Genomic DNA, 23,843 nt, shown 5'->3' with positions numbered 1-23,843 from the left:
CTTGTATATAGTTGGCTTTAGGTATTTTTGTCTAGTCACCTTTGGACTTTGTGGTCTGAGTGACTGGCTTACCACTCTACCGATCTTGAAAGGCTTTTGGTCGTTCTTTCAGAAGTTGTGGAGTTGCCTCCTCAAGGGCAAAGGTTTTGGTTGCTTACCCATATTCTTTGAAGAGTTATTTCTATATTCCCGCAAGGGAAAGGGTCTTTGGATCAGTTAGATATGGCTAATATTCATGTGGAAACCAACCAAGGTGCCCTCCCGAAAGGGGATCCTTGTTCTTTTCCTTTCTTTGGAAACGTTGGTACTCCCTTGATGGCCACTTTGAATATTCCTGGGTTGAATGTTGGACTACCCATTTGGCTCTGGTCCACTCCGAATATTCCAAATGCTCTTGAAGCTTCTCAGTTGAATGCTTTATTTCAAGGGCATCACATGGGTGCTAATTTTTCATCTTCTTTCAAAGAGAAATCTGGGATTCCTTCTTCGCCTCCTTCTTGTCACAAGAAATCTAAAAAGAGGAGAAAAAGGAAGTCAAAGAAGAAGAATAATTCTATCCTTTCATCTTCAACCTCTGCGAGTCATGTTGGAGATGAGCCTTTAGCCACTGCTAGTCATGTTGGGGGCACAAGTCTAGTCACTGCAAGTCACACTAGCACTTCATCCTCAACCTCTGCCATTCATGTTGGAGATGAGTCTTCAGCCGCTGCAAGTCATGCTGGGGGCATGAGTCTAGTCACTGCGAGACATACTAGCAAAGAGTCACCGACCTCTGCAAGTCATGTTCAGGACTCTCCGCAAACCACCGCTAGTCATGTTGGCGGAATGGCGGTTGGTAAGAAACCTGGACGTAGAAGTTTTAAACCTAAGTTCCCTTGTAAGATATGCAAGGGAGACCATCTTACTCATTTATGCCCTGGTATTCCAGAGGTTCAAAAGATATGGTCCAAGTCTGAAAGTACTTCTACTCCTAGACCTGATATGGTTTCTCATCAATCCCATCAACCATTGGTTGATAATGTGGTAGAGCCAGTGCAATCGCTGGCCAATTACACTCCTCTTTTGGGGGGTGAAGTGCCTAACAAAATAGTTTGTTTGTTCTCTAGTACAGAGTCTTCTAGTATAGGGGGCATTCCAGTTTCTTCGAATGTTCCCCCTCCAAGTTCTAAGAGTATTTCCTTTGATTGGGGTAGTCTTGTTGAGCCTCGTCTTCCTTCCGCTGCACCTTTCCAAATAAAGGTCAGAGTGAATTCCACAAATGTCTATCGATGTATGGTGGATGAAGGATCCTCTGCAAGTATTATATCCTCTTTGACTTGGAAAGCTTTGGGTTCCCCAAAGTTGTTGACAGCTCAGAGTCAGTTGTTAGCCTATGATAGAAGGCCTGGTGAATCTATGGGTGTTCTTCCTCAAGTGCCTATCACTTTAGGTGGGAAGACTGTCTTAATCGATATGATGGTGGTTGATAGCCCTTTAGACTTTAATATGCTACTTGGGCGTGATTATGTCTAAGCTATGAATGTTGTGGTGTCTTCACTCTTTCGAGTAATGTGCTTTCCTCATAACGGGAATATTGTCACTATTGATCAACTTGCATCTGATAATCACCACCCTAATTCGACTTTACTGCAGAATGCCCCTTGGTTTGTTCCAAGTGTTCAAGTAGACTCTACCCTGCCACGGGTCAATTATGTGGCATTGAGTCCTCAATGTTCAATTGCTTCTGAGAAGGATCCTTTGACTTATTATTCTCCTTCTTGGGACTTGGTCCCGGCAGTTGACCGAGAGATTCATCCTATAGGGACATGGGACCCTTTAATTCCCTCTTTTGATCCTTGTAGTTCTCATGATTTCTTAGAAATTGTTTTGCCTTCACAAGAGGAACTCTTTGAAGCCATGAGTTATGACTACCAAAGGAGTCCTTGGTCCGATCCCTACAAGGGGTTTGTCCAGAAGAACTATTATGCGTAAGCTGCAAGGCTGCGTGGTTCCCTGTACCATATTGTATATATGAGGTACGCATTTTTCAAGTTTTGTATTCTATAACACAAGATCTTATATGAAGTTTATATGTGGGATGTATTAACTTCGTGTCTAGTGTTCCTATTTATGTTTACAGAACTTGGAAGATTTCTCCTTTGGAAGTTTATGGTTGGTCCGTTCTGACAGGTATTGGTTCTCGAAACTGGCATATAGGTTAGGTTTTTCCACCTGCATTGTGCATTTATCAGTTTCCTTTCCCATTTTGCCTTAGGATCGACCCCACCAAGTTATGGTGCGGAACCTTCTCATTGCTTAGAAGTATCATGACTTGTGTGGTAGAGCCTACCTTATCATGGGTGCCCTAGTTAGTACCTTTTTGTCGCTTGGCACTCATGCTGATTTTTCATCCCTAGGCTTGGGAGTCCTCTTTAGTCCCACCATGACTTATGCATTGAAGACTCATTCCTCTTAGCTTCTCCACTTTGTTCTGGCCTTATACCCTAGAGGCTCCTTTGTGTTGAGTTGTACTACTGCATTGCATGTTGACCACCTGCACCTTTTTGCCTAGAGCCGGCTTCACTTGGACTCGTGTTTAAGCCAAATTTTGACCATGATGTCTGCAAAATAAACCTTGCATACCTTTGAATTCTGCAGCTTGACATACCCTGATCCGTGGAAGGAACATACCTCTGAGTGTCACTGACCAGTTTTCACCTCCCTGCATTGAGCATAGGAACTTTCCTTTCCCAGGAACTAGATCATCTGTTTCACCGACACTCGTTCTTTCCACTGTACCATAGCATTCTTTTATTCTTTTTCCGGCTTAACAGAAAAATACAAAAAAAATTAAATATTCCAAAAAGAGTGGGAACAGGGACATGATTTCCATTTATTGTTGGCAGCTAGAGTCAGTTGAGTTGCCCTTGAACAAAGCACTCAAAACAAAGTCTCCTCCGCATGGGTGGGATTTAGTTTGACTTAGGTATGCCATAACCTTGTTATTGAGTCAGTTCTTCCCCGATTGGTTATCTCTTCCAATCATATGGAGGGTTCGTTCGTGCCCCCTGCATGGCAAACTTATACAGAGTCATTATATGCTGCCACATAGTCACATTGAGTCGTGCTTTTGTTCTAGGGAAGTTAGCCTGAGTCGGCCTCTCTGCGGTGTCTCTTGACTCATTTTTCAGTCGGCCATCCCTGGTTGTCAGTGTCATGTCTATCATCACATCAGTTATATTGGTCCTTTACTCGTGCCAGTTTGAGAAGGTCCCCATTGACTTCTTGCTGGCGGGTCTTGTCCTTATCGACGACGACACCTTGCTCTGAGGACAGGCCTAGAGCCGCACCCTGGCCCTATTTTCATTATTGATAGGTCACCTTGTGCTCAGCATCGATCAGTATCATGGGTCTTTGACTGAGTGGTTTCCCTTGTGTTCGACATCAGCATACATTATCACACATTGGGATTCGTGCAGTACGTTGGTTTCCATTTGACCCTATTGGTGGATACCTCGCCTCTGTGTCAGCTTTCATTATTGGTTGGTTTAGAGGGTTTCTGACGTGCGCTAGCCACATCTTGTGTACGCCGAAAGCGTACTTCGGTTGGGTTACTACATTTTTTCGTCCGATTCCTTCCACATTATTGGCCTACGGGTTACACTCGCGCTAGATTGATGGAGGATGCCTTAATGCCTTCCTTCTAGCGGATCTTTCCCTATCGACTCCAACTCATTGCTCTGGGGCAAAGATCTAGAGTCCATTTGGTAGTACCTTGGGGTTTTCAATCATTAGTGGCAGATCCTTCGCTATCGACAGTGGGAAACCATTATTGTCTCCTGATCGATAGATTCTTATAGGTGTTCGACTTCAACTCATCTATTCACACTTGTTAGATTGTACTGGGTACCTTGACGCTCATTATCATTATCGGTGAGTAGTCTCGCGTTTGTTAACGGTATACATCAATGACCGGTAATCAAACGATTTCTCACATGGTCGACTTCAGATCATTTATTCCCATGGTGTAGAAATGTACCACGGCGGCCGGTGAAGACCTCAGGTTGTATCAGCATTCATTGGTTCACTTGACAGTTACTCCTGTTGCTGCTAGTTGATACCACTCCACCTTATATGTTGCAGTCAGTCATGGCGACATTCTATATGTTGGCACCTGAGTTTGCAGTGTAGTACCATCCTATTCCATCATGTTCAGTTGGTACCTTTTGGGATCAGTCTTTGATATCAGTGATCCGTTGCATCTTTTAGCATCATTGACAGTCTTATATGTGATATTCAGACATGTGCTTGCTCATTATGATCAGATGATCCATTATGTATCTTCCAGTCATTTATACTTGTAGTTATTCCATTTCTATCACAAGCATTATTGATTTAATTCATTGTCATTTCCAATCAGTAATTTAGTGTGGAGTGTGAGATCAACAATTGTAAAGGACATTGGCTATTACTGCTAGAGTTCTCATATTGAGGATCTTATTTATGTTTGATTTCATTTACATCAGTTAAAAGAGGAAATATCTATTGCTACTGCATCCTTGACTGATAATTGCTGTTAATTTCCTGAGTGAATGATTTAGTTTCAGAGCATTGAGTTTCTTTTAATTGCAAGTAAGTTTTATTTCAAGCATCCATTTACTCTTGTATTTGAAAGCATTGTATTGCAAATTAGAAACATTACTCTTGGATAAAATTGTCACCACATACTGTGTACACTCTTGAAATAGAAAATCTTACCTGGATTGATAATTAATGTAGGATAAATAGGAGTTAAAAAGACACCTTTTATCACTCAACATTTTGGCGCCATTGTCGGGGAGAGTGTAGCCATTTTTTTTCAAAGAGTAGTGTGCATTTGATGAGTGCCTGCTCGGAGAGAATTGGGTATTAAAAATGAAAGGTAAGAACCTGCGTATGGAGCATGTAAAAGCCCTACTCCCCCACCTTCTTTCTAGCAGAATTGTTAATTTTTTTGGGTAGAAATATATATTTCAGTTGTGTGTATGACTAAGAAGAAAAAACTTGAAAATAATGCAAAACAGCTACCCAAACCTAACAAAGCTAAGGGACTGATGACCCTTGGTCGACCAACCTTCATAGATGATATCATTAAGCAAGCTGAATCTCAGCCATTAGTCGACCCTAGAAAAGTTGCTTCTAGACAACCTACTAGCTCCCTTTGGGCCACAGGCTCACCATATGTAGCTTTTGCTAAGGTGCATAGCAAAACAAAAGAGACTGAGCAAGATTTTCAAGAAATTGAGAATTCTCACCCAATTTATTTACAAGAAGGGAATTCTAGTAATCTCCGCGAAGGAGGAGGAGAAACAAGGGAAACAAAAGAGCTAATATCCCCTCTCGAAATAGTTCAAACACTCAGCAACCCAGATAAGGGGAGTGCTATCAAGATCATCCAAAACAAAGAAGAAGAACCTGAGGAGCCAAGATCCCCCCAGAGAGTAGTTCAGCAAGGAACACTCATTATCCCATACCAAGGAAGTGTTGTTAAGCTCATTCCTGCTCCTTCTAGTCATCCTAGGAATAACTCCCTAGAAATCCCAGAAGGGTATTGGCACATATTTGATCAAATATCCCAAAACTAGCAGACACCTCAAACCTCCACACTGCAATATCCCATTTTGGACATTGCAATTAATGCACCTACGAAGGCCATTCCTCTCCAGAATATTCCTACATTCCATGGCCTAACATCACTGGATCCAAATTCATTTCTATTTGAGTTCGATGTATTATGTCGGGGGTATGACTATACCACCGATCCCCAAAAACTAAAATTATTTCCCTCCACATTAAAAGGAGCAGCTTTACAATGGTTTATGGGGTTAGGTGGAGGTGTAATAAATGACTGAGATCAGATGAAAACTGCTTTTCTAAAGAAATATCAAGATTACTATAGGTCCATGGAGTTAAACGATGAAACATTTCAAATGACAGCAAGACCTAATGAAACACTGGAGGAATATGTATAACTCTTTCAATACAATCTCCAGAGATCTCCTTATACATCTTTACCCTTGCCTGACAATGTGTTAAAAACTACATTAATTAAAGGGATGAAAGAAAAATGGGTTGAAACATTAAACATTATGGGCAAAGGTGACATAGATCATGAAAGTTTTGCTGACGTCATTGATTTGTGTATCAGGATTTCAAGAGGTGGCACAAGACTGAAGCCAACAGAACGTGACATGATCACAAGGGATAACAAGATCTCTGGTGGAGGTATAACTCACACAGAAATCAGAAATCTACGAGAAGATTTAAAAACTGATATCCTAGGGACTCTAACAACGCAACTCGACATTAAGCAAGCTAAAAAAAAGCAAGCAGAAGCAGAACAAAATTTGGCAATATTCTACCCCAAATGCAGAAAGAAACATAGCCACAAAGAGTGCCCATTGGATATAGTCCAAGTCTACACCATCTGCACGAAAGATCACTCCATAGAAAGTTTCCCCTCACTCCTAGGATTGAAAGCAGTCTACAAAGAAGCAGAAGAAGAAATAGAACCGATTTACCTACTAAATCAGCACCGCCAGTGGCAGCCACGAAAAATAGGTATGCTCGTTGATCCATCCTCTTCTTTTCAGTCTCCTCAGTATAATTCTCAGCAATATAATGGAATGTGGCAGAATCAACCACCTTTCTCTAGCTGGTCACAACAGCCATTCCCCATATCACCATGGCCAAATCAAACAAATCAAACCAATTGGCTGAACTTTCCTTATTGTCCACCATTTTGGCAAAATAATGCGTATCCAACACAATTGTCACCCTCCACCTCGCAGAGTCAAACCTGGTAGTTGAATTGGCAAAGACCTATGAATCAACCAGCTGGAATGATTCCTCTCCCTCAACCTACACTGCCAATGCCTTATACATTGCAACAAAATCCCCAGACCAACTTAAGACCGCAGCTCCCAGCCCAACCCAACTCGAACCCCAACAATAGACCGGTTCAATCTGTACAAATAATCGAAGGACTAGAACTAGAAACCGAGTTAAGGGAGTGCAATGACCTTCAATTAAGATCTGGGCGTATAATAGAATCAGAGGGAGATAAAAATGTTCAAGTTGAAAATTCGTTACCTTTAGAACAAACACCACAAGAAGAGAATTTGGTTAGACAACAAACTCATGAACAAGCAACCACCTCTTCCCCACCATTCCAGAACGATTAATCATATCTCGCCCAATAGAACATCCTGATTTTGATCTTCTAGGAGAACTAAAAAATTTGTGTATAAAAATTCCACTCCTCCAGGCTATCCAAGACATCCCAATTTATGCAAAAACCATCAAAGAATTATGTATAAAAAAGCCAAAGAGGAAAATAACAACTAATCCAACTATCCAAGTAGTCAGTACCCTATCTGACTTACTATCAGGAAGGGAAGCACCTGTAAAATATGAAGACCCAGGAAATCCTATAGTCACAGTGCAAATCAATGGATGCTCCTTTCCAAATTCCTTAGTTGATTTAGGAGATGAAATCAATATTCTAAGAACCACCACTTGTCAAAAGCTTGGCATTACATCATTAGACCCAACTACAACCTTATTGGAGTTGGCTGACCGATCGGTAGTCAGACCAGAAGGCACATTACATGATGTAATGGCATCTGTAGACTTCTGGGAGTACCCTACAAACTTCCTGATCATCAATCCTAAAAACCAACTGGATGGACATCCTTTAATTTTAGGTAGACCTTGGCTGGAAACTGCTGACGCTTACATTGGCTGTCGACAAGGTAGCATGACGATAGCAAGAGGAAGCAATGTAAAGAATTTAGCCTTATACCCTCCAGCCCAGCCAAGCTTAATAATAATCAAAACAAAAAAACAACCTGTATCATACCAAACTGAAAAAATTAGATCACCACTAACCATAGAGATGCCCTTGAATTTAAAGACCAAACTGAGGACGACATCATTAACAGCTTCATTAACCAACCAGAAAATAGATCCCATCTACCATGTCACATGATTGAGGCAGCATTTGATAATGAAGTAGAAGAAGATCCCCTAAAAGATACTCATGATCAATCAATACCTACCACCTCTGTTTACAACAAAAAAACTATAGAAATTGAGCCAGGAAAAACTTTGAACATTAACAAAAACCTGATTGCTGAACAAGAAGAAAAGTTGGTCCAACTACTGAGAAAATATAAGGAAGATTTTGCATGGGATTACCTGGACATGAAACGAATTGATCCCCAGTTGCGTACGCACCACATCTATACAGAAAAGGATGCTAGACCCATTTTCCAACCCCAATGGAGATTAAACCCTCATCTTAAGGATATTGTGAAAGTTGAATTGCAAAAACTTTTAGATGTAAACTTTATTTACCCAATATTTGACAACAAGTGGGTCTCTTCGTTAGTAGTGGTGCCAATGAAGAATGGAAAGTGGCAGATATGTGTAGACTATAGAGAATTGAACAAAGCAACCCAGAAAGACCACTTCCCCCTTCCATTCATTGATCAAGTATTAGACACATTAGCAGGAAAGAAATTCTTTTCTTTCCTAGATGGCTTCAGTGGATACAATCAGATTCAGATTGCCCTTGAAGATCAGGATAAAACTACTTTTACCTGTCCTTGGGGAAAATTTGCTTACAGGGTCTTACCCTTTGGGCTATGCAATGCCCCTGCCACATTTCAGAGGGTTGTACTCAGCATTTTTTCAGATTTAATAAATGAAGGGCTCGAAATATATATGGATGACTTCACACCTTATAGGGATGACTCTGAGCCAAAATTAGAAACATTAGAAAAAGTGTTGCAAAGATGCATTTCCACCAGGCTCTGTTTGAGCCATGAAAAGTGTCATATGATGATGAACGAGGGACTCATCTTAGGTCGTTAATTTTCAGCAGTTAGAATACAGGTAGATCTGGCTAAAATTTAGATGATTTTGTTAATACCTACTCCTACCACACAAACAGAGGTACGCAATTTTCTGGGATTTTCTGGTTATTATAGAAGATTTATAAAACATTTTTCTCAGATCACATTGAGATTTTCCATTCCAAATTTCATCTAATGCTTCAGACACAGCAATAGGATTAGTTCTTGGGCAGGAAGAAGATAAAAATCTATATGCAATTTATTATATTAGCAAAAATCTATCTCTTGCTGAATTAAACTATATTGTGACTGAATTTTTTTTTTAGCTGTAATATATGCTGTAAATAAATTTAGACATTATATAATTGGGTATCCTAAAGTTTTATACAGATCACTCTACCATAGAATATTTAGCAAATAAACCTGTTACAAATGGAAGAGTGATGAGATGGTTGATTCTCTTGCAGGAATTTGATATCACAATTAAGGATTGACCTGGAAAAGAGAATCCTGTGGCTGATTTTCTCTCACGAATGCCAAAGCCAGTAGATGCAGCAGTAGTCAAAGATCAATTTCCGGATGAACATTTGTTTGTTGTTACTGTCAAAACACCATGGTATGCCGATGTTGCAAATTACTTAGCAGTAGGCAAATTACCCAAGCATCTAATGCCTAATGAACGAAAACAGATAGTGTAGCGCAGTACCCAATTCTCTTGGATTAGGGGCTACTTATTTCATACAGGGGTAGATATTCACATTATAATATATGTCTGAGAAGATGAAGTATTTCACATTCTAAAATCCTGCCACAATGGGTTGTGTGGCGGACATTTTGCAAACTGCAGGACCAGTCACAAAGTTTTACAAACAGGCTATTACTGGCCCACTATTTCTAAAGATGCTAAAAAGTTTGTTCAAGCCTGTGATAGTTTCCAAAGGGCAGGATGGCCTGGACAATCTGATGAAATTCCTCTGAACCCACAATTAGTAATCGAGCCATTTGAGCAATGGGTGCTCGATTTTATTGGTCCTATTAACGCATCATCAAATAAAAAAACATATATACTGGTCGCAACAGAGTATGTTACCAAAAGGGTTGAAGTAGAGGCACTGCCAAGAGCTATAGAGGATTCAGTAATACATTTTCTTTTCCAATTATTTGTGCGATATGGCCTCCCGAGGGACATAATTACAGATGGAGGACCATAATTTGTAGGTAATAAGATTGCTGCAACATTAAAAAAATACCACATTCTGCACAAAATTACAACTCCGTACGACCCACAGGCAAATGGCCAAGTAGAAAGCACTAATAAGGTGATTGAGGCAATACTTACAAAAACAGTTGCATCACACAGACTTGACTAGGCTTCAAGATTTCTAGAAGCCTTGTGGGCATACCGCACAACATGGAGAAACACCATCAAGTATTCACCATATCAATTAGTATTTGGAAAAGAACCCATCTTCTCAATCGAATTCGAAATTCAAATGTTAAGAATAGTGCGAGAGGTGGGTTTGAATTTAAATGAGGCATAAACCAATAGATTACAGCAAATCAATGAGTTAGATGAAATCAGGCTCTCATCTCTTCAATGCACTGCATTAATTCTACAACAGAGAACAAAATGGAATGACACCCTTATTAAAAAGAAAATCTTCCATGAAGGAGATTGGGCACTCCTATACGATTCCAGGTTCCAGGATTTCCCTGAAAAACTCCAGACACGATGGCTTGGACCTTATGATATATAGAAAGTGCATGAAAATGGCCCCATTACATTGACTACCAGTGATGGATTTAGATATTCTTTCAAATCGAATGGTCATCGAGTGCAACTTTATCACAAACCGCTTACCAGAGAATCCTTTTACCAGCAATTACGGGAAGATTCCACCACGCAAATTCTTGCTGAGGAAGATAACCCCTCCTCAGCATTAATTCATTGAACAATTCCTTTGTTTTTGGATTTTGTATATAAACTTTTCTCTTTAATTTTTCTTGTATAAACTATTTTTTGTACAAATGTTAGTGCTATTCCATTTAAGGAACAGCTGTTGTTCCTCTTAAGGAACACTAGCCATTCCATTTAAGGAACAACAAAGGTTTCCTTATTTAATTTTCGTGTTGTTCCTTTTCAGTAACAACTATTGTTCCTCTTAAGGAACAACAATTGTTCCTCCTAAGGAATGGTGGTCGTTCCTCTTAAGGAACAACCATTTGACATCTTATTTTCATGTCCTTATATTTTTGAGCTGCTGTTCCTCTTAAGGAATAGTAGCCGTTCCTCTTAAGGAACAGTAGTCGTTCCTCTTAAGGAACAACACTTCTGCATGTTTTTATTTTCGCTATTCCTCTTAAGGAACAGTTGTTGTTCCTCTTAAGGAATAATTGTTGTTCCTATTAAGGAACAACAGCCATTCCTCCTAAGCAACAACACTTCTGCGTGTTTCTATTTTCGTTGTTACTCTTAAGGAATAGCTATTATTCCTCTTAAGGAACAACACTTCCGCGTGTTTTTATTTTTGATGTTCCTCTTTAGGAACAGCTATTGTTCCTCTTAAGGAATAGCAGTCGTTCCTCTTAAGGAACAACACTTCTGCGTGTCTCTATTTTCATTGTTTCTCTTAAGGAATAGTTGTTATTCCTCTTAAGGAACAGCAACCATCCCTCTCAAGGAACAACAACATCACGTGTTTCCATTTTTGTTGTTCCTCCTAAGGAACAACAACTGTCCCTCTTAAGGAATAGCAACACTGCATGTTCATATTTTTGTTGTTCCATTTAAGGAACAGTTGTTGTTCCTCTTAAGGAAAAACAACCTTGCGTGCTCTTATATTTTCTGTTCCTCTTAAGGAACAACAATTCGCGTGTATTTTATTTTTTGTGTTCCATTTAAGGAACAACTGTTGTTCCTCTTAAGGAATAGCAGTTGTTCCATCTAAGGAACAACAATATCACCTGCTTACGTTTGCATTGTTCCTCTTAAGGAACATCTGTCGTTCCTTTTAAAGTAACAACAGTTTCGCTATTTTTTTCTTTTCTGCCATTCCTTCTAAGGAAAAACATTTTCGATTTGGAGTGTTTTTAGGCTATTCCACTGAAGGATCAATACTTTATTTTGCGTCTATTTTACTTGTTGTTTCACTTAAGGAACAATTGTTGTTCCTCTTAAGGAACAATTGTTGTTCCTCTTAAGGAACAACAGTTTCGCGTGCAATTCTTTTTCTTTTTGTCGTTCCTCTTAAAGGAATCACAGTTTTTCATGCAGCTGTCTTTTTGTTGTTCCTCTTAAGGAACAACAGCTATTCCATCTACAGAATAACACTTTTTGAGTGCATTTTTTTTTATAGTTTTTGTATGTTTCACTCTTCATGATCCTTTCAAGGCAAAGATACAAATTTGTGCAAGGATACAAAAATTAGAGGTTACTGAAATAAGAAAATCAAAGAAAAATTATCATCTTTAATGAGAATGCTTTGTATTGATAAGAGAAAGGAAAGGAAACAACTATATATATATCACTTTTCTGTCATTATTTTCACTCAAACTCAAATTGATTGATTATTTTTATCATGTCTGTTCTTCCCTAATTCTCAAAATTCTATTTGATTATTATTATTGAATAAGAATAAGGGCATATTTTCCTCTATTGAGATGTTCAGACTTCTTCCACCATCCCTACTCTTAAGGAGTGTTGATCCATCCTCTATATATAAATAGGAAGTGTTATAGAACATAAAAAGAAAGAAAGAAAAATATATGTATATGATTACTAACAATTATATGATTTTTCAGATGGAGGATAGGGGCTCTCATCAAGAGCCGACCTACCATGATCATAAGGGAGAAATGAAGTGGCATTCCCACTATGGCCACCACACCAGGGATATGATCCAATGGACACATCAGAAAAATAAAATTCCTTGGAACAAGAGGTCTTATCACCAGTCGACCTGTCCACCTTTCACTCCTTCCCAGTGAATGGCATTGTGATTCATTTGGTTACCAAGCCAGCACAATGGCCTCCATTCTGACATCACAAAGCACTTTCCTAGGCATACATAAAGGATTATGGTTCCAAAGGGTGAAAAAGCAACTTTGTCAAGGTTGTAAACACCTGTGGGCAACAGAGCTCTATTGATGGTATTGGAGTCATATTTTTCAACATCAATAGTAACTATAAACCCTTTTCTTATTTCTTTATCTTTATTTCAAAAGAGATTATGTTCCCAATTCCCTTTGAACCTTTTATGCATGAAATATCATTTAAAAAATTCAATCATAACGATTTAAGTGAAATAATGACTGCATATCATTTTACCTACATCAGCTATCCTTTTCCCTTTTTCACATCACTCCATAGCATCTCCATATTTATTCACGATTTTCATCTTAAGCCTCGATTTCAAAAACTCGATATTTTTTGTGATCTTATCATGGATATGTACACCTTTCCCTTTTTACACTATACGATTTTCATCCAGTACGTTGCTTCTCCATTTAATTGGTCGAGGACGACCTATCATATTTCACAAGGGTGCGGGTGACTTCAAAAATACTCTTGCATATGTGTCAATCTTCTATTTGGATGTACTAGACTACATCAGATCCCTTAATAGCAAGTTTTAATGGTATTGATGTTAAAAAAAGGGTATTATCTGATATGCACAGTTTGTTGTTCCATTGTTATCTCTGTGTATTACTATGTAAAATTAACAGTGTGCAGAGCTTAAATGAAATGGGAGGCGACCAATACGTAGCAAGCCATAGGTACTAGCAGTTTTTGACGTTGCACGAGAGATTTTGGTAAGATCTAGATGGATCGCATATTTTACATGACTACAACAACCCCATGAAACTATGGCTATCGAATTTTTGCAGAATTTGCAGGATGATCATTCCATAGTAAGAGGAAGACAAATAACAGTGACGGATACAATAATTGCTAAGGTATCTAGACTACCAGCAGTCGAACCCATATGGACACATAAGAAATTGAGACTTCAAGATGCCATGGCCACCTTTCGAGACGAGGGACATAACCTGATTATCAAAGGAAAAAGAGTTCAGCCTTCATCTCTGGGAAAACCATGGATGAAACTGGCTAGAGTATTGCATAGCTATATTACATGTGATGGAAGAAAGAATGTGGTAAGACCACACCTCCTCAAATTATTATCAGTGCTAAACCAGAAATGTGCCATAAATTTGCATACATATTTAAATTTTTTGCTACATGATGCTACTTAGAGCATAAAAAAATCCCACCATATAGATACTGTAGTGAGCCACCATTGTTTAATTTGATTGATAATAAGTTATAGCCTTGCTCAGCAATAGACCAGTTAGGAAGAATTGGTGTTTTCTATAGATGGGGGACTAGCCTTACCTACCCAAAAAGAAAAAGAACCACTAGCACAACAAGTAAACCTCAAAAATATAGACACCCATCCAGATTAAGAACAAGCAGAGGAACATTTGAGAACCTCCAGGGTAGTAGAAGCCAACTCTTAGAATTACATAGCTCTGAAAATGAGCAACCTTGCAGCTGGAAGGAAGAGGCACCCAAGAATCAAAATTGGAGGAAGAAACTGAGCATACTAGTGAAGAAGAGAGGGAGGAAGTGGAACTTCCCTTAACCCCTAGCACAAGTCCACCACAAAACCCATTACAGGAGGATGAATTGGCCCAAATTTTGGCCAATATGAGTGAATATATTCAGCCCTAAAGTCCGCTCAACCATAATATTGAAGCAGAGAAATCACAAGAAAAATCTGCTCACAGCAAGAGTATATCAGAGGAAATAAATGAGGAAGTAGAAGTGGGAGCAGAAGCCACTTAGGAAGTGGCAGACCAAACTAGGGTTACCTCTCCAGAGGAACCTAGTCATGATAATGCAAACATTGAAGAGATGTTCCAAACAGAGGAAATGGAAACTAACCAAGGCAAAGGCACAACCCTTGAAGAGCAAAATCCAACTGAGCAGCCAAGTCCAGAAAGAATAGAAACAGTTAGGGAAATAGCTATTCCTCCCAAGAAGAAGAAAAGCGAAATTAAAAGGCTATGAAAGCAACAAAAAAAGCTGCAAAATTTAGTGAAACAACTCGAACAAAAGATAAGCGCACTAAAAAGGGGGAAAATCTCAAGAAGAACCCTGAAAACAGTGAATACAGCTACTCAAACTGAACTCCATGATACAAGGGCCACAAAGACTCAAACCAAGCCCATACTCATTCAAAACAATAAGGAACAACATGCAGCACAGACCTCATGCATTCCATTCCATGATAAAGGGACGCAGACTATAGGCACTCAGTCTTGTAATAAGAATACCCAGATAGATCTTCAATCCAAAGATGTTTTGATAGGCAACAACCCTGATATAACAAAACTCCAAGAGGACCTGGCATAGGCTCAGCTAGCTATAGAGAAGCTGGAGGAAGAGACTGTTCCTCAACAAATATACCAAAAATTATAGCAACAATTGAGGGCCATCAATGCATTAGAAAATGAAGCCTTCAATAAATATCAGAGGGCAGAAGAAAGAGCTGAAGAGATAAAGAATAGACTGAAAATAGTCATGTGTCAAATGGATACTCTTTGTTCCTTATATACAAATGTTTTAGCATGCAGGACCCCTGCCAAAAACTATGCTTTATTTTTGTCAGAGAGGTATTTATAGTTAACAATTAAGGTTGTTAGGGCAGGGAAACCTATAGAACTAAAAACTGTTGAGGATTTGATAAACTGTTGTAAACACCATGGATTAAAAGTTCAACGATTGCTCTGTGAGTTTTATTTACATAATTTTGTATTGGAAGAAGAAATGGAGAAGAATCCCAGTCCTTTTGTGGGTGATATACAGTTTCAAGCATTCATTTCATTTGTTGTTAACCAGTTGAAATGGCTCAAAGCCCATAACACTTTTCAGAGGCAAGAAAATGGGTTAGACCTTTGGGTCAGGGGTGAACCGAAAAACCCATTACAACTGCTAGCTAAACATAAAATTCTAATGGAAAATGAGGGAGTAATCCAGACCTTGGGACCCATCCACAAAGGAATTGTCCAGCAAGGAATATAATATTTCCTCTCTATCAAAGACAATCCCTTGGCAGCAGCTAAATCTAGATGGAAGAATTCCAATCAGAATATCCAGGACAGAGAGCCATTAAACTACAAAAACTTTAAATTAGTTGTAGATCGTCAGGTTACCTATAGTAACCTCAACTTGAGGGAAGGCCTGTATTGGCTAGGTTGTAGGTTTTGAAGCCCTATTATCTGGTATCCTGTAGAAGGGTATAAAGCCATATATGAATTGCCTGAAGGGCAGACAAGGCCCATATTTGAAGTTTTAGCTAAAAATCATGGTTTTAGACCACTTCATTGCAATCCATATCCAACCTATTCTTTGACTGCTTTGCATGAAAATTACATGGTTTTCATGAGGGCATGAAAAAGGGTAAGCAAGGGAGTGTGTTGAGCTATGGAAAAGGTATGAATTTGACATTTATTTCCTTATCTTTTTCCTTAATCATATCTCCTTTATATTCTAAGATGGTAATATATCAAAGAATTATAGTGAAAACTAGGGAGTTATTGATTATTGCCATTTAGTTAATTATTGTCTTTTCTCATGCAGGAAAGAGAAGAAATGGAAAATTACCATTTCGGGGGAAAAGACAAAACAGAGTAACTATTGTTCCTTCACCAAGAAGTTGTATCCAGACAAGCAGGTCAATATTGGAGCACGCAGTTAAGGATAAGAATGGAAAAGATCACAGCATCAACACAAAAATACAAAGGGTTGACTGGAGTTAGAAGATTGAGTGGATGTTTCAAAGTCTATCTGTTATTCTTGTTTTATCTGCCTGGCCATTATAAAAGGGACAACGCTTGTAAAGATTGCGAAAAAGTTCATGCATCATCATTATCCAGAACTTACTATTGTATTTTCACTTGATCATCAACTCTTGTTGATTAAAACAGAGTACAATTGGCTGTAACCATTTTCGGATATGATTAATACATAATCTGGTTGTTGTTCCTTCTTTTATACTGAAGTAGTCCGGCAGTGCTTCACTAGCGGCTAAGGGCCCGACCTTGGTGGATCCAATTTCTATTATGTACCATTACTTTATGATAGCAGTTGTGTGATGGTTTGGTTTGATCTTCGTTTATTGGAATTGCATTACTTTAATGTTCCTTGTTTCGAGAATTTATGAATTGTTTCATTATATATGTTGTAATTGAATTGTGTTGTCATTCCTTCTCATCATAATAAGATTATTATTCTCTGCAACTATATTGTTATGTTGTTCATTTCAATTATGGAGCTTCATTGTTCATTCCAGTAAACTGACTTTGTTGTTCATTATAGTTTCATAAGTTCCACTGTTCATTTCTACTAAATAGCATTACTGTTCATTTCCTTTCTGCAAGCATTTGGTTTTTCCTTTCAGCATTGTTACAGTTAGCATAGTTATCCCATTTCTATCAACAACATTATTGATTTAATTCATTGTCATTTCCAATCAGTCATTTAGTGTGGAGTGTGAGATCAACAACTGTAAAGGACATTGGCTATTACTGTCAGAGTTCTCATATTGAGGATCTTATTTATGTTTGATTTCATTTACATCAGTTAAAATAGGAAAGAGTTATTGCTACTGCATCCTTGACTGATAATTGTTGTTAATTTCCTGAGTGAATTATTTAGTTTCAGAGCATTGAGTTTCTTTAAATTGCAAGTAAGTTTTATTTCAAGCATCCATTTACTCTTGTATTTGAAAGCACTGTACTACAAATTAGAAACATTACTCTTGGATAAAATTGCTGCCACATACTGTGTACACTCTCGAAATAGAAAATTTTACCTGGATTGATAATTAATGTAGGATAAATAGGAGTTAAAAACAAACCTTTTATCACTCAACACCGCCCGCTCCATTTTTCCTCAAGTAGAGCATCCATTTTGAGTAGTGACTTCAACGGTCACTTTCTGGCCAACCCGCATGACAGCGTATCTGTTATAGACATTTTTGTGCCTTGCATCACTGAGCATGAAATGTCAATAATCAAGGGATCCAAAGTCCCTAAACATGTTGTTCCTACCCCTAGAGGAACAAGGCCAGCAAAACACAACACTTAACAAAAGTTATCCACCTGAAAACACTCAAAAACAAGGCAATTCTGGATCATGTCAACTGCTACACTAAGCATCTGCGTTGAATGTCAACTGCTCCACTGTCTACCTGCATTGAATGTAAACTACAAAGAAGGATACCTGCGCTGGGCGAGTTTGGACATGTGGCAGAGTCATTCCTCAAGGTGTCAATGCCCAGGAAGCTTCCAAAATGACACTTGGATCAGGGAATTCGACTGGTGATGAGTAAGAGGTTCCAAATCTCCAAGTGGAAGCAAGAACCTCCAAGTGGACTCAAGAACTGAAGTGGGAGAGGACACTAGTCAGCTTCATGCCAGCCTCAAGCTGACTCACCCTTTCTCCAAAACTCCTATATATAGATCTCTCTCATGAGGTCTAAGGAGGCTGGAATTTAGTATTTGCAAAGAATTTCTGTTGGTTTGTGGCTTGAAATATTGGGTGTGTTATGCTTTGAAAGGAGCTGAAGAAGGAAGTCCATTTTGCTGGGAAGGAGATGCTGGGTTGGAGCCCTATGGGTTGTATCTCTTCCTGAACACTGTTACTTTCAATAAAGCTATCTTGATTCTTTCCTATATGCTGGTGTATTTTGTGTAATTGCATTAGTATATTTGATTTACTTCTAATCCTGAATCATTTATGAATATGTATATTTGCCTTTGTATTGTGTTCTTCTCTTGTTGCAAGTAGCTGCTCTCTTGTCACAGGTAGATGTTCTCTTGTGATCGCGTGGGATTCAAGTAGTTGTTCTCTTGATCGAGCGAGGAGGCAAGTAGTTGTGGACACACAAAGAGAAGAGGATCTAATTCGAGGGACAACCGGAAGATAACGGTAAGTCTTCCGATCTCCTCTCTTTCATATTTCATAAAGGAAGAAGTCATGATAGCTGTATTCGTTTGTTGCTAAGGCGTTGTCACACCTTAGGTGGATAGGATCGTCCTAAATAGGCATTTTTCCCCACAACAAATTGGCGACTCTGCTGGGGATCGAACCCAGAATCTCTGGTTTCGTAGACCAGCAGAATGGTCTAGGTGGATAGGATCGCTCGTGCACAGTATCTAGACTTAGTTTATACTCAGTCCGGCACGCTCTACGACAAAATACCCGACGCCCCTAGACCGGAATTTTCAATTCCTCCTCCTCCAAAATCCAATAGTGACTCTCATGCCGGTGATGGCGTGATTGGCACGGAAAACGCGAAATCGATAAAGGCTTCATCTAAGAAAGCCAGTAAGAATTCGGATCAAAATTCAAAAGAAGAGATTCTTGCTTCAGAAGTGAATGTCGTATCAGCAGATAAGGGAAAAGAAACCAATCAACCAGGAAGCAAGAAGAAGCAAAACAAAGGGAAGAAGAAGAAACAAGGTGAATCATCTCCTGGAAAAAATTCTTCAAACCCTCCTGGGAAAGGGAAACCAAAAAGTCCATGTATGATATGTGACGAGGAGGATCACTGGACAAGGGATTGTCCCTACAAAGCTGAGCTTAAAAGGTTCTTTAAAAGTTCCCAAACCTCAGCTGTGTTAACTGATCCATTTCATAACCCAGGTCAAAATATGGTTGATAGTGGAAATGCTTCCCCGTCTCAAGTGCTTATGTTGTCCGTTTCAAAACAACAGAATGATGCTTTGATTTCGACAAGGAACAAAGATTACGGGAATCCTCAGCTGTTGAACGACAAAGGTAAAGATCAACCAAGTGGTTCGATAACAACTTCGACAGAAGTTGTACCACCCATCATTCCTGAATTAACAATAAAACCGCCAAAGGGAGTAGTACACAAGTCGACGTTTGATCCTCGCGCCAGGGCGGCGCAACATTATAACATAGTGGAAGATTTTGCCCAATCGCCATCCGCTATGTCGACTCTTGAAGTATTACAGAATTGCCCATCCCAAAGGCAGGCTTTGTTATCAGCTATTGGTGGGGTTGATCCTAAGGATTCCAATCTTGTATCCTTTGATCACAAAGGATACGATCCTCAGTTACCAGCTCAACTAGCTTTCCTTATTCAAGTGAAAGCCCTCAACAAACTGTTCACAGGACAATTATTGATGAGGGAGAAACTACATGTATTATGTCGATGAGTTGCTGGAAAAATTTAGGATCTCCAACCTTGTCGCGATCTTCGACGACATTAAAAGCTTTCGACGGAAGGACTTATACCCCGTACGGTATCCTTAATAACTTGAAGATTGAACTGGGAGGAAAGACAGTAGAAATTGATGTTGAGGTCATCGATGGAAATCTTGACTACAACATCCTACTGGGTAGACCTTGGATCTATGCCATGGCAGTTGTTGTGTCGACTTATTTTAGGAAGATCGAATTCCTGTTTGAAGGAGGGATTACGGTCGTCGACCAACAGAACTTCCTCCCTAATGGTTCACAAGTTACAGGAAGCATTCCCATGATCCATGAAAGCAACCATTCGCTTCAAGATATCGGAGTAGGATTATTGAAAGACCCCACCATGATGGGAACTTTCGCGCTACCACCTCCTATTTACATAGGAAATATACCGTTTGTAGCAACCTACAACATGATATCTTCCACAAAGGTCGCAAAAGACAGTGTTGACATGGATCATGCAATTGTTTTGCCCCCAATCCCTTTAGAAATATTGTAGCAATCAATGTTTCAAGCATGGGAGGCGAACCCAAATCAACGCTCGTCAAGCGTTTGGGTAGATAGGTCTAGAGAATATGGTACCTCATTAGATCCTTGGTCGAAAGTACATGGGACTGACGAAGGAATCTTACAATCAATTTTGATTGAGGGGGCACCATGGAATGATCACCACCATCGTTCCCTTCTTCCCGAATATGAAGAAGATACTCAACGTGACCTTTATCACCCTTCAGTTTTTGAATTCCTAACAAATACTGTAAATACGGTGGATTCCGAGCGAAACTTATCCAATATTGAAGAGACTATAGCCATAAATATCTCGACTAAAACAAATGTTGTAGAGAATATTTATGTCGGCAAAGGTTGTTCCCCTTCAGAACTGGAAATATATAACGCTCTTTTTCGCGAATTCAGAGATGTCTTTGCTTGGTCATATGATGAAATGCCAGGCATTGACTCAAGTATTGTTGAACATGAAATTAAAATGTATCCTGACGTCAAACCAGTAAGACAACGGCTTCGGCAGGTGCACCCCAAGAAATCCGCTGCCATTAAGGCAGAAGTTGAAAAACTTCTCCATGTTGGATTCATCTACCCGGTTCCTCTAACCGATTGGGTATCGAATATTGTCCCTGTTATGAAGAAACAAGGGACGATTAGAGTGTGTGTCGATTATAGGGATGTAAACCAAGCTTGTCTGAAGGAAAACTACCCTACACCCTTCATCGACCAGATAATTGATGAATGCGCCGGATGTGAAATCTTTTCATTTATGGATGTATTTTCCGGGTATAATCAAATAAATATCCGCCCACAGGACCAGTCAAAGACTGCATTTATTTGTCCGTGGGGCACATTCGCTTATCAAAAATTACCCTTTGGTTTAAAGAACGTAGGGGTTACGTTTCAGAGGGCAATCAATTATGCCTTCCATGACATCAAGAACATTGTTCAACCTTATCTCAACGACCTTCTGGCTCATTCGCGAAAGCAGACTGATCATCCGCAGCATTTAAGAGCGATATTTCTACGTTGCCGACACTACAAGATAAGACTCAATCCGCACAAGTGTGTGTTTTGCGTCGATTCTGGTTGTTTACTTGGCTTTGTAGTCTCTAAGGATGGGATTCGTCTCGACCCGTGCAAGGTTCAGGCAATCATTAATTTGCCTCCACCTTCAAATTTGCTTCAGATTCAGAAACTCCAAGGGAAAGCAAACTTTCTGAGGAGGTTCATTCCAAATTACGCAGAACTTGCTAAGGTTATACTCGTCTTTTGAAAAAGGATGTACCTTCCGTCTGGGACCAGGTGGCGCAAGCTTCCTTTGATGCTCTGAAAGATTGTCTAGAAAAAGCATCATTAATGTACGCCCCAGACTATCAAAGAGATTTTAACATGTATCTGGCTGCAGCGGATACGACCATTGCGATGGTTTTAGATCAAGAAGTCGATGGAATTGAACATCCTATATATTATTTAAGTAAAAACTTAAATGATACAGAAAGTAAACATTCTTATGTTGAAAAACTAGCACTTGCAGCTGTTCAAGCGATTCAACGGTTTCGACATTATGTCCTCTTTCGGAAAACTACTATTTTGTCAGATTGCAACCCCATGACTTATATACTGTCGCAACAGTTGCTGGGGGGCAAATATTCAAAATGGATAGTGATCCTTCAAGAGTTTGATCTGGAATTTGTAAAATCCAAATCAAAGAAAGCTCTAGTTTTCACAGAATTATTGTGCGATCTCCCATCATCGTCCAACGATGAAACATCAGAAGAATCAATCGTGGACGAAAGTTTGTTTCTGATATCTACAAGCGATGAGTGGTATGGAGATATCATAGTTTATCTCCAAACCCAAAAATTCAGGCCTAACACCTCTCACTCTGAACAGAAACGTATACGATACCAAGCAAAAGACTACATGATCGTCGGTGATACACTTTACCGTCGTGGTATCGATACAGTTCTGAGGAGGTGCCTTACCCATGAGGAGGCCGAAAAAGCCCTGAATGAGTGTCATTCAGGCGCGTGTGGGGGGCATCAATCTAGATATGCAACAGCACAAAAAATCTTACGAGCAAGATACTTCTGGCCAACCATGTTCAAAGATTGCATAATCGCAGTCAGAAGTTGCCATGCTTGTCAAATTTTTGATAGCAAAACCAGAAGACCACCCGCACCTTTACAGCCAATAGTTGATGTTGGGCCTTTTGCCAAATGGGGCATCGATTTCATGCAATGTAACCCCACCTCGACTGGGGGGCATGGGTATATTATAGTCGTTGTTGACTATTTTACCAAATGGGCCGAGGCGATGCCTACATTGGATAACACTGGTGAAACAACTGCCCTTTTCTTTTTCAATCATGTAGTCGCCAGGTTCGGCGTACCACAGGCTATAGTGACGGATCATGGGTCGCATTTTTGCAATCACATGATGGTCGAATTAGCTGCCAAGCTAGGGCTATCTCACGACAGCTCTACCCCATATTATCCGTAAGCCAATGGACAAGTTGAAGCAATCAACAAGGTCCTGAAGCGTATGTTGCAAAGGATGATCGGGGTTCATAAAAGAAGGTGGCACCTAATCCTGTACTCAGCCTTGTGGGCTTACCGGACGTCGGTAAAGAACGCAATCGAGTTCACACCTTTTCAACTGGTGTATGGCCTGGAAGCAGTCTTGCCAATCCAGTGCGAAATTTCGTCGCTTAAACTCGCAATCGATCTCCTCCCCGGAACTTCAGAAGAAGAGGCTCGTTTCTTGGAATTAATCCAATTGGATGAAACCCGTCGTGATGCCGCTTTGGCTAACGAAGCCCATAAGAAACGAGTCAAAGAACAATTCGACAAAAGTGTCAAACCCCGTGTCTTCTCAGAAGGTGATTTGGTCTTGCTTTATGACCAAGAATCCGATAAATTGGGAGCAGGTAAATTCAAATCCTTATGGATGGGCCCCTATATTGTTAAAAGGGTGTTAGCAAAAGGAGCCTATGAGTTAATGGATTATGACGGAATTCCACTGGTGCAGCCCTGCAACGGGTTGTACCTCAAGCGTTACTATGCTTAAATAGTAACCTGCATGCTTTTGTTGTATTTTGTTTTCTCTAAAGTATTTGTTCTGGTCGAGTGATCCACCTTTTTCATTTGTTGCAGATGTCGAAA

The sequence above is a fragment of the Pinus tabuliformis genome, chromosome 7 (genome assembly GCF_031772625.1).
Source record: "Pinus tabuliformis cultivar Carrire ecotype Pingquan chromosome 7, CPIR1, whole genome shotgun sequence".
Lineage (NCBI taxonomy): Eukaryota > Viridiplantae > Streptophyta > Pinopsida > Pinales > Pinaceae > Pinus > Pinus tabuliformis.
This window is presented reverse-complemented; position numbering follows the sequence as displayed.